Raw genomic sequence first — 12827 nt, 5'->3', positions numbered from 1 at the left:
TTGGAGAAGACTCTTGAGAGTCCCTTGGACTGCAAGGAGATCCAACCAGTCCATCCTAAAGGAAATCCTAAAGGAAATCAGTCCTGAATATTCACTGGAAGGACTGATGCTGAAGTTGAAGCTCCGATCCTTTGGCCACCTGATTCAAAGAACTGACTCATTGGAAAAGATCCTGATTTTGGGAAAGATTGAGGGCAGGAGGAGAAGGGGGTGACAGAGGATGAGGTGGTTGGCTGGTATCACCGACTCAATAGACATGAGTCTGAGTAGACTCTGGGAGATAGTGAAGGACAGGGAAGCCTGGCATGATGCAGGCCATGGGGTGGCAAAGAGTCAGACACGACTCAGCAACTGAACAACAAGAGCAGCTATATATATATATAAAACTGAATCACTTCTCTGTACAAAGCAATTACCACAACGTTGTAAATCACTACATTTCAATTAAACAATAATAATAATAAAAATAAGTTCTCTGTATACCGTAAACCAGTTCCATTACTCTCAGAACCACTTGAGTAATATAATTCAGAGTCAGGGTACACTGTAGAAAAATAGGTTTTCCAGAAAATAGATATCTGAAGGTAGAAATATCATCCAGGTCCACTTAGCCTGATTTTAATTTCTCTTTCTGGATGAAGAGCCAGTCTTTATAGTATTGAGCATGTTTCAGAAGCCCAATATTTCTGAACATCCTCTTCAATGAGGATGTTTAAAATTTTAGTGTAGGACAATGGCTCTCAAACTGTGATCTCTAAACCGACCGTTGTCAGCATCACCCGGGCACTGGTTAGAAACACAAATTCTTAGGCCCCATTCCAGGCTTGCTGAATCAGATCCGTGGAGCGAGCCCGGCAGTCCTCACTTAACAAGCCTACCAGGTGGTGTCGACACAGCGTGAGAACCACGGGTGAAGGGTATTTCAGAATATTGACACAAGTCCTCATATCAGAAGGCAGCAAATGAACAAAAATCTCAGCTTTGAAAAAGAAGATTCAGGCAGAGGGCAGGACAGGATCCGAACTAGGAGAAGTTTGGACCAAATACAGACAGGGGGCATCTAGACACAGCTGACTAGCAGGAAATGACACCAGCCTCCTTCGGCACATGTTTTACACGCCCATAAGAAGCCAGGTGAAAAGAAAGCTGAGAACAAAAAAGTGTTTATTCACACAGTTCACATAAATATCATGACCATGACTATTATGCATGTACAGTTGATTTTAAAGGTTACTTAGATTCTTCACTGGACATCTGGGAATCCAGGAAAGGGTTTTTATATATAAGCCATTGTTGTTGTTGTTTAGCTGTTAAGTTGTGTCTGACTCTTTGCGACCCCATGGACTGTAGCCTGCCAGGCTCCTCTGTCCATGGGATTTCCCAGGCAAGAACAATGGGGTGGGTTGCCATTTCCTTCTCCAGGGGGTCTTCCCACCCCAGGGATCCAACCTGTGTTTTGTGTATTGGCAGGCAGATGCTTTACCACTGAGTTCCTTTGGAAGCCATACAATTGCACTATTTATTATATGAGCTGGAAGCCTGTGGTTTGTTACATGAAAAAGTAGCTGAATGTTTCTCCCTCCCATGCCCTGCACACAACACACACCTCTGTTTATTAAAACTTGTACAAGAAGCGGGGGGAGGGAAGGATTGGGCTTAGCTTATGCAAACTTTTATTCAGAGAATGGATGAACAACAAGGTCCTGTGTATAGTCAGAGAATTATACTTAACATCCTGTGATGAACCATAGTGGAAAAGACTATGAAAAAGAATATGTATGTGTATAACCGAATCACCTTGCTGCACAGCAGAAATTAAAACAACATTGTAAATCAACTGTATTTCAGTAAAATGATTTTTTTTTTAAATCCTGCATCACTGTACAAGTGCAAAGCTACAGTGAGGATCCATCGGAAGGGGATGACACAAGTCAAGTGTCTCAGATTTCTGAAAGAACAGGTCTGCCCAATAGCACTCATTTGTTCAACTTGCATTTAGCTGAGTTGGTAAAGGATCCGTCTGCAATGCGGGAGACCTGAGTTCAATCCCTGGGTTGGGAAGATGCCCTGGAGAAGGGAAAGGCTACCCACTGCAGTATTCTTGGGCTTCCCCTGTGGCTCAGCTGGTAAAGAATCTGCCTGCAATGTGGGAGATCTGGGTCCAATCCCTGGGTTGGGAAGGTGCCCTTGAGAAGGGAAAGGCTACCCACTCCAGTATTCTGGCCTGGAGAAATCTACAGACTGTATAGCATTGGGCCGCAAAGAGTCGGACGCGACTGAGTGACTTTCACTTTCACTTAACTGCTTGCACCAGCGTCATTACAACCTTAATATACTGAATAGCTAATGTGTCATATACCGTCTTACAAATCGGTCATATCATACTTATAGGGATTTTCTCATTTAAACCTCATGGTAATTTATCTTTGGAATACCATTATTATTGTCATTTCAAAGAGGAAACTGACTTTAATAAACACCCCAACTTTCCTATCTGGAAAGTGGTAGAACCAAGTTTTCAACCTAGGCAGTTATTATCTGATCTCTTAAGCATGACACTGTATTTCTCCCTACAAAACTGGTAGTGTTTTATATTTTAGTCTATAATAACATATAATCTCTGCTTGTTGCACACAGATTGCCCATTTTCTGCCTAAAATGTATCTGACATTTTAGGCAGATAATTCTTGGATCTGCCATTTATTACTTGTGAGAATGCGGGCATGGTACCTAATGTCACTCAGCCAAGCCTTTCTCTTCTAGTTTGTAAGGCTACATGAAAATAATGTGAAGTATCTGCAGCACTCGGTACATAGAAGGTTAATAAAACTCCAAGAAACATTTTGCAGAACAAGGGCACCCCCCCACCACTATTCAGTCCTGACTCCATCAAAGCAGACATGTAAAGTACAAGTCAGGGAAGGGTCCTGCTGTAGATTTCCAACTTGGAAACAAATCGCCCTAAAAGTGTCTCCTGTGAATAATGTGAATTTATATACATTAATACAATCGAAAGATTAAGTCTATCAACATGGAGCCAATCAAATGAAGGTGCACGCCAGGGCCAGACAGCCACAAGCTACCAGGGGCCAGCTCAGGAAGTCACTCAGGCCACCAACAGGGATCTATTTACATTATCTTGCTTCATCCCCATGAAGTTAAGTTAGCGTCATTCTCATCACATTCTGGAGGAGAAAATTAAACCATGGACAACAGCTTATCCATGTCACACATCAGAAGAGCTGGGATTCCAACCCAGGCCAGTCTGAGTTTAAAAGTCCAAACTATTGCCTGTCAATGATGCTGACTCCCCAGTAAAATAATACATGTGGATTGCATATCATTTGAAAAATAGACAACCTCTGTTCTCCGCCATGAGTGTAAATGATTATGTACATGACTAACATAAGTTTCCTCTGCAGGATGTGTTGGCATGAGAATTGAGCCTCCTGACTGGTCAGCAGAGCTCTCGTATGTATGGGACGAGATGCAGGCTTTCCAGTCCTCACGCACTTGCCTGCCACCAGCTTGACTGTTGCTGTTTCCAAGTGACACTTGCAAGGGACCACCGTTATTACCTACCCCAGATAGAAGGCAGCCGTGGGAATAGATATGATGAAAACTAAACAATAACGTTACACGCTAGGTATATCATGTGTCCTGTCTTTATGTGGAAACAAATTAAAAACATTAGAAAAGTGGTAAACACTTTAGCATCGACCTGAAACTTTCTATTGTACTTGATCAGAACAGTATTATAGTATTGAAAAGTGAACACCATTCAGTACATGATTTAGTATCATGTACTGGAGCTTGCCAACTCCAATCATCTCATATGTCACCCGAGAGCATTTGCTGTGGCCCCAGTGGTAAGCCTGGCATGCTGCGGTCATGGGGTTGTGAAGAGTCAGATACAACTTGGCAACTTAACAGCAACAACAGTGGTAACTACCACACTTTAGGGAATATTGAAACTAGAATATTGTCAGGGCTCCTTCGGATCCTTTGATTTTATGGAAAATGTTCCTACTTACGCTTTGGCAATCCACCTATTAAGATACCTAAAGTAATGTACATTTAAGCAGTGCTCAGCAAGGCCTGTGTGTGTGTGTGATAAATATTGTTGTTTTGTTGTTGTTTAGTTGCTAAGTCACATCTGACTCTATTTCAGCGCCATGGACTGTAGCCCACCAGGCTTCTCTGTCCATGGGATTTTCCAGGAAAGAATCCTGGAGTGGGATGCCATTTCCTCCTGCAACAGGATCTTCCTGACCCAGGGATCGAACCTGGATCTCCTGCACTGGCAGGCGGATGCTTTACCACTGAGCCACCAAGGAAGCCCATGATAAATACCGATAATGGACAAGTATTACAATCCTCACCCACTCAAAGGTTCACTAACAATCAGCACATAAGAAAGCGTGGTACATGATTCACCTGCACTGTTAACAGTTCTCTGAAGCTGAGAATGTACCCCATGACTAGGATCAAACCCTGGGGAAAAAAATCTGCCTATCAACACAACACAGCTCAAAATGGTGAGAAGAAATTCTGCTGGCTCTTCTCCACCAAGCAAGGTGCACTGTCGAGTCACATCTGGAGTTCATCTGTAATGAAGACTTGCCTTCCAAGCATTCCTTTCTGCCTCCCCAAAATATTTCATTTGTATATAAGAGAAAAGATAGACAATTCCTAGGAAGAGGAAGAAGCTAGGCAGAGAGAGAAAGCACCTACCTGTGTGGTCCCTGCTGGCTTTCCCCAGACTGTAAACATTAAAACAATGAACAATGTATTAGGGAAATAACAATTGATTACTAATAAGACTGCCTGATAAGAGACGGTTCTCTGTTGATCGGCCTCACTGTCGTCAGGCAGATGCTCCTAGACATGCAAATACTGGTGATTTTCAAATAAAAATGTCCCTTCCATTTATAATTACCCTCCTGGGAAATTTCTTTTGAAAATTCATTAGATACAGCCATCACCTCCATAAATTTTGCTGTCCCTTTCACAGACTTGAAAGTTGACAGAGAGCAAGTAGAAATGATTCAGTAAGCCAAGTGACCGATGTTACGCTTCGTTTTAAGCTATATCCAAAATATCAGCAGATATCCAATATATCAGCAGATATCCAATATATCAGCAGATGAATGGATAAGAAAGCTATGGTACATATACACAATGGAGTATTACTCAGCCATTAAAAAGATTACATTTGAATCAGTTCTAATGAGGTGGATAAAACTGGAGCCTATTATACAGAGTGAAGTAAGCCAGAAAGAAAAACACCAATACAGTATACTGTTCCTTGGTGGCTCCGGCAATGCAGGAGACCCAGGTTCAGTCCCTACACAGAAAGATCCTGTAGAATAGGAAGTACCAACGCATTCCAGCATGCTTGACTGGAGAGTTCTGTGGACAGAGGAGCCTGGCGGGCTGCAGTCCATGGGGTTGCAAAGAGTCAGACAGGACTGAGCGACCAATACTTTCACTTTCATCGGATGGAAGATACATCATACACACACAAAATACAAAATGAAAATCTGGTGTATGTAAATTGGTGTCCATACAATTAAAAAATTAAAAAATAATAGCAAATGCAGAGAAGGATGTGGGAGTCCAGTTGTCTTCTATGAGGCCGGATGTTGAGGACATTTGCCAAATTTTAAAGCCGTTTTAAAAGTAAATAAGCTGCTGAAGTGATTTAGAAGCTGTTCCTTGGTGGCTCCTGAAATGCAGGAGACCCAGGTTCAGTCCCTACATAGGAGGATCCTGAAGAGTAGGAAGTACCAACCCATTCCAGCGTGCTTGCCTGGAGAGTTCTGTGGACGGGGGGGCCTGGCGGGCCGCAGTCCATGGGGTTGCAGAGAGTCGGACAGGACTGAGCCACTAACACTTTCACTTTCATCGGATGGAAGATAAGGAAAACCTGTAATGACTGAGAAGCTCCTGGAAGGCCTCTGTGGGACAGCCACTTGATACTAGGACTGAAAGGAAAACAGGAGCAACATGTTGAAACCTCCTAAAGGACAACTAGACCATCAAGGCCTCTGGGCTTTTTTTTGGTATTGATTATAATTTTTTTTTATTGTTCTTAGAGGTTTGGTTTCAGAACTCCTTTTGGTTCTTAAATGTTTTAAAATACTTAAAAAAAAAGATGTTCTTGCGTAGCCTAAGAAGCTTTTTAAAATGTGTGTGCATGTGTGCTAGGTTGCTTCAGTCTGTCCGGCTCTTTGTGACCCCATGGGCTGCAGCCTGCCGGGCTCCTCTGTCCATGGGATTCTCCAGGCAAGAATACTGAAGTGGTTGCCATGCCTTCCTCTAAGGGATCTTCCCGATGCAGGGATTGAACCAGGGAACCAGCATCTCCTGTGGCTCCTGCCTTGTAGGCAGATTCTTTACAGGTGAGTCACCAGGGAAGCCCTTTTAAATGTAGCAATGTGTATTAATGTTTACCATTTTAGAAACTGAATTGGGGCAATTGTTAGAATATTTACACAATAACTTGTTTGAGAAAACAATGGGAAATCATTGCATGTTAACATATTTCATGAAACTAAAAAAATTTAAAGCACTTTATGAAAAAGCCAGCTTTATTTTACATTTTGGCAAATGTCTTTGGTATCTGACTTCATAGAAGGCAGCTGGATGCTTATATTTTTTCTGCATTTAAACTGTTTCAGTACAGAGTTTGAATTGGCATGTATGAGGAAAATTGGGCCTCATACTTTTTTTGTGTTGAGATTATCATAGGGTTTTTATCTTTCAATTTGTTAATATGGTGTATCACACTGATTGATTTGTGTGTATTGAAGAATCCTTTCATCCCTGGAATAAACCCAACTTGATCATGGTATATGAAAAAAAAAACAAACCCTGTATACGAGACAGCAAAAGAGACACTGATGTATAGAACAGTCTTTTGGACCCTGTGGGAGAGGGAGAGGGTGGGATGATTTGGGAGAATGGCATTGAAACATGTATAATATCATATATGAAACGAGTCGCCAGTCCAGGTTTGATGCACGATACTGGATGCTTGGGGCTGGTGCACTGGGACGACCCAGAGGGATGGTATGGAAAGGGAGGAGGGAGGAGGGTTCAGGATGGGGAACATTGTATACTTGTGGGGGATTCGTTTTGATATATGCCAAAACCAATACAATATTGTAAAGTTAAAAAATTAAATTAAATTAAAAATAATAATAATAAATAAATTTTAAAAATCAAGTCCTAAAAAAAAAAACAAAAGACACCATGCCAAGTAACCAGAAGATGCTAACAGAAAAGTCAGGGAGAAAACCCTTGCAAGGAAGTCCCTCATGTCTACTGTGATTATATATGTATCATCCAAACAGGGGTGGGTTTTTAATGAAGGAATGCATCCATTAGATACTACAATGTTACAAACCACCCCAGAACTCATTGGCTTAAAAGAACTATTGTTTATTATTTCTCTCCAATCTTAAATTGGCTGGGGGCTGACTGATGTAAGCTGGGCTTGACTGGGAGTAACTGCTCCAGAGACTGAGTCCAGCTAGCTGGTCTGGGCATGTCCTTATGTCCATAGCAGAAATCATTTTAATGGTCTTTCTTCTTTTTGTTAAGAAGCGTACTTTATTTATGTAAGTGTTTTTTGGATGTAGACCATTTTTAAAGTCTTTATTGAATTTGTTACAGCATTACTTCTGTTTAACGTTTTGGGTTTGGGCCGCAAGGCATGTGAGATGGCTATTAGCTCCCCGACCAGGGATTGAACCCATCCCTCCTGCAACAGAAGGCGAGGTCTCAACCACTGGACGGCCAGGGAAGTTCCCTTAATGGTCTTTCTACATGGTCTGTCTGACCATTTGTGCTTAAGGGAAGCCAGGCTTCTTCTACAGCAATTGAAGGCTCCAATGCAAGTGTCCTGAGAGAGCTCAACAACACTGATGATATTAACACCTCCCGTCATCTGGCTTTGGCAGCCACCAGCTATTCCTTTTTACTATGTTCTATTTATTAATGAAGTTACACAGTCCCACCAGTTTTAAGAGGAAAGATAGACTACTGCCTTTTAATGGGGGTCTGGCAAGATTCTAAAAGAGCATGCTAGAGAAGAGACATTTTTGTGCCAATTTTTAGAAAGTACAGTTTGCTAGAAAAGAATAATGGCATGGCAAGTCTCATCATTTTGTTGGCTGCTCTCTCCTTTCCCGTTCCTGTCCTGGCTCTTTCCTGCCTTCTTCCCATGTTCTCTTAGAGCTCGGAGCTTTTCTCCCTCCGCTATGCAGAAGAGTTCAAGTCTCTCCCAGACCCTGTTTCTTCTGCTAGTCAGGACAAAGACACCTGATTCCCCAGGAAACTTAACTTCTATCTTCTTTAGAAAGGAGTTTTGTCTCCTTACTCAGATTTAGAAGTAAATAATACTTGGGCCCATTCTCTGCAGACTACAGAGAACAGTGTAGGGGGGAAAAAAGAGAATATCAGAAGGTAGGATGTTCTTTTGGAGAAGGCAATGGCACCCCACTCCAGTACTCTTGCCTGGCAAATCCCATGGATGGAGGAGCCTGGTAGGCTGCAGTTCATGGGGTCGCTAAGAGTCGGGCATGACTGAGCGACTTCACTTTCAGTTTTCACTTTCATGCATTGGAGAAGGAAATGGCAACCCACTCCAGTATTCTTGCCTGGAGAATCCCAGGGACAGAGGAGCCTAGTGGGCTGCCATCTATGGGGTTGCAGAGTTGGACACGACTGAAGAGACTTAGCAGCAGCAGCAGTTCTTTATGATCACCACATTCTTTGACAAAGAATTCTCCTTGAAAAGAGCAAAGAGAAGGGAGTCTTACATATTCCAAGAAATAGGACACATTCTTCACAATTCAAGGGAGAAACCCATGTGGACAAGACTCCTGAGGTTTAGACAGTATCGTCTAATGGTCTTTGTGAAGATGGAGCCATTCTATTGCTTCAGCATGGAGTAAGTGATTAGTCAATAAGATTAAAATATCAGATACAGAAAAGGCCTCAGAAAGAGAAACAAAATTCCTATAACTGCTAGAGCAATATCAAAACCCTCCTGGAAGAGTCCTTCTTCATACTTTCAACTCCTGTGTGTATTTTGCAAGTGGAAGAAAATCATTATGATAATTTCACTGAAGATGCTTACTGCATAAAAATTGTTCTGATACAAAGAAAATTTAGTTTTCCTTGAGAAAACACACTTCAGATGTACCAATTTAGATTACACTCTATAGCATATAAGCACATATTTGATTAATGATGACAAATAACTAAGATTTTTTTTTTCTTATGTAAAAAGAAGTCCAATGGTTGCCAGAACAGTCAAGCTAATAATTGTATGATTTCATCAAGGATTCAGTTTTCTTCTGTTTTTTCCAACTCCACCAAGTTTCCTACGTGGCTTTTATTCACATCGTTGCAGGACAGCTGCTGCTGCTTCAGGCATCACAGCCACATCCAGGTCAGAAAAAAATGGAAGGCATCAAAAGCCTTTTCCTTGGGAGGATTTGTCTTTGTATGGCAAAGAGAAAACTCTCCTCAAGGACTTCTGTCTACATTATATTAAGCTTTTACACGTGACTACAACAAATCAAAGTGATATTTTAGCTTTCCAGTAGAACTAGGCATTGGAGAAGGAAATGGCAACCCACTCCAGTGTTCTTGCCTGGAGAATCCCAGGGACGGGGGAGCCTGGTGGGCTGCCGTCTCTGGGGTTGCACAGAGTCAGACACGACTGAAGTGACTTAGCAGCAGCAGCAGAGCTAGGCAAAATATAGGATGGAAATTGTAAATGACATTTGGTTACAAAACAACAGTGTCTGCCATAGTAGTGAACCAGGAGCCAAGCAACCTGTGGTGGTGTCTGTCTAATCTTTTAACCTAACAAAGTTAGGAACCGTGGAAAAGCCTTTTAACCTCCATGACCCCAGTTTTCCCATTAAAAAATGAAATGATGAAATAGATCTCTGATTCTCTATGACTACCTATACCCAGGATAACCAAAAGGCAGGATTGTTGGGGAAGACACTGTCCACCTACCCAACAACTATTTCCTTCTTGTCTTCCCTATTGGCAGAAGTCAGGTCCCGCTATAAAACCTGGTGAGGTTTCTAAATTTCTTTCCCAGCTAGAGCATGATCATGTGACCAAACCTTGGCCAAGGACACCCAAGGAAAAGTGTATGCCATGACATTTGGGAAAGATTTTCCACCAGACTATACAATGAACGTGTAAGGATTAGTCTTCTGGCTCCCTCTTCCATCTCTCTCCCTCTTCCATCTCTCTCCCTCCTCCATCTCTCTCCCTCCTCCATCTCTCTCCCTCCTCCATCTCTCTCCCCATCCGACTACTCGTCTTTGGACTCAGCTGTATGAACTGAAGCAGCCATTTTCTAGCAATGAGGAAGCAAACACACTGAAAATGATGGAATGGAAGGATGAGAAAGAATTTTGGTCGTTGATGAAATCAGTTGTGGGACCACCATTTTCTGACTTTATGTTATGGGAAACAATGAGGACCCATTTTATTTATGTTATTTTTGTTTGATGCTCCAACTTGCAGCCCAAAACATCCTATATAAAACAGTGACCTAAAAAATTTACTCCACAGTTGCAGATTCTGAATTAATCCATGGCTGTCTTACACATTATGTGCATATGAATCCCCAGAGTAGCTTGTTACAATGTGGATTTTTTTTTTTTTTTTTTGCTACAACGGGTCTCGCTTCACTTGGGATCTTTGTCTCGGCATGTGGAATCTAGTTCCTGACCAGGGATTGAACATGGGCCCCCTGCATTGGGAGCATGGAGCCTTAACCACTGGACCACCAAGGACGTCCCAATGCAGATTTCTGATTCAGCGGGCCTGGGATGGGGATTAAAATTCTGCATTTCTATCACAATTTCTAGCAGGGGGTATTGAGGCTCCTACTCTGCAGATGATCCACACTCCGCTTTGAATGGCAAGATGCTAAACCAGGTGTGACTATTGTATTCTACAGCCCTGATCAAGTCACAGTGCTTCCCTGTCCTCGGCTCTCTCACAGTAGCCTACATCTACGATTCTAAGTACTAGCAGAAGAAAACATAGTCATTTACTCCATAAACGGAGATATACATGCAAAGTGACACGAAGAAGCATAAACCCTGAGATTTATTTTAATCCCTGTGCTGAATGGTCCCTCATCTCATTTCCTGATACAAACGGCATCCAGGACCAGGCACCCAGGCCGTTCCCATGACTGTTTGTCTCTTCCCCCCACCCCATCTCCCCATGGGAAGTAAGTACCACGGGAGCAGAATGTTAAACTGAGCTCTATTTGCAGCTGCTCCTTGGGACCTCAGTAGGTATAATGTGTGTGCTCATCAGAAATTCAACTAATAAAGATTTGAAAAGATTTGGAGGAATCCATCCTCTTATCCACCCCTCTTTCAATGAAAATGAAGAACGACTGTGGTTATTCTGATAACAAAAAAGCCGTCTGCCTGCAAAGGTGATGGCAGCTCGGTTTCCTCTGTCCCAGGTGCTCCTGGTAGCTCACAGGCGTCTTGTCTGAGATGCTCCAACGCTGAAATCTGGTGGCTGTCCGATCTGAGTGCTCTCTCCCTCCTGCCATTGCCGCACTTCGGTTATACAACTGCTGGAAAATAACCTGCTCTCCCCGGGATGCTTCAAACCAAATTCTTGGACATCTGTCTACTGTATCCTGAAACATGGCAGGGGCCAGGAAGGGATGGGACCAAGAGCTCTATGCCACCGTGAGTGGAAAGATGGGAGATAGTCTTTTTTTTTTTTTTGCATATTTTAATGAACATTATTTTTTAGAATTGGTTTATTTATGTATATATTTTTAGTTCTCATTGTACTATTTTTTCCAGTTTTTTCAAGACATAATTGGCCAGTAAAATTGTAACATATTTGAAGCATACATCATACTTCCGTTTTATATGTGTATAATATATAAAAGCATATATAATATGTATTATTTAATGGGAAAATATTTACTCTCTTAAACATTTTAATTATACAACATAGCATATCAACTCTATTGGTCATGTTACATGTTATTCATTCATTCATGTTATTTATTTATTTATTCAGATTTTATTCATCGTATAGCTGAAAAAAAATAGCAGTTGGTCTAGAAGAACTGGTCTAGATTTTCAGAAAAATTAAGAGAGCACAGTGTTTTCATTGACCTCACATTGGTGTCCCCTATTATCAGCATCTTAGAATAGTATGACACATTTGTTGCAAATAATGAGCCAATCAGATCAGATCAGATCAGTCGCTCAGTCGTGTCCGACTCTTTGCAACCCCATGAATCCCAGCACGCCAGGCCTCCCTGTCCATCACTAACTCCCAGAGTTCACTCAGACTCACGTCCATTGAGTCAGTGATGTCATCCAGCCATCTCATCCTATGTCGTCCCCTTCTCCTCCTGCCCCCAATCCCTCCCAGCATCAGAGTCTTTTCCAATGAGTCAACTCTTCGCATGAGGTGGCCAAAGTACTGGAGTTTCAGCTTTAGCATCATTCCTTCCAAAGAAATCCCAGGGCTGATCTCCTTCAGAATGGACTGGTTGGATCTCCTTGCAGTCCATGGGACTCTCATGAGTCTTCTCCAACACCACAGTTCAAAAGCATCAATTCTTCGGTGCTCAGCCTTCTTCACAGTCCAACTCTCACATCCATACATGACCACAGGAAAAACCATAGCCTTGACTAGATGAACCTTTGTTGGCAAAGTAATGTCTCTGCTTTGCAATATGCTATCTAGGTTGGTCATAACTTTTCTTCCAAGGAGTAAGCGTCTTTTAGTTTCAT

This window comes from Bison bison, unplaced genomic scaffold (assembly GCF_000754665.1).
Source record: "Bison bison bison isolate TAMUID 2011002044 unplaced genomic scaffold, Bison_UMD1.0 scf7180017864236, whole genome shotgun sequence".
In the NCBI taxonomy this organism is placed as follows: domain Eukaryota; kingdom Metazoa; phylum Chordata; class Mammalia; order Artiodactyla; family Bovidae; genus Bison; species Bison bison.
This window is presented reverse-complemented; position numbering follows the sequence as displayed.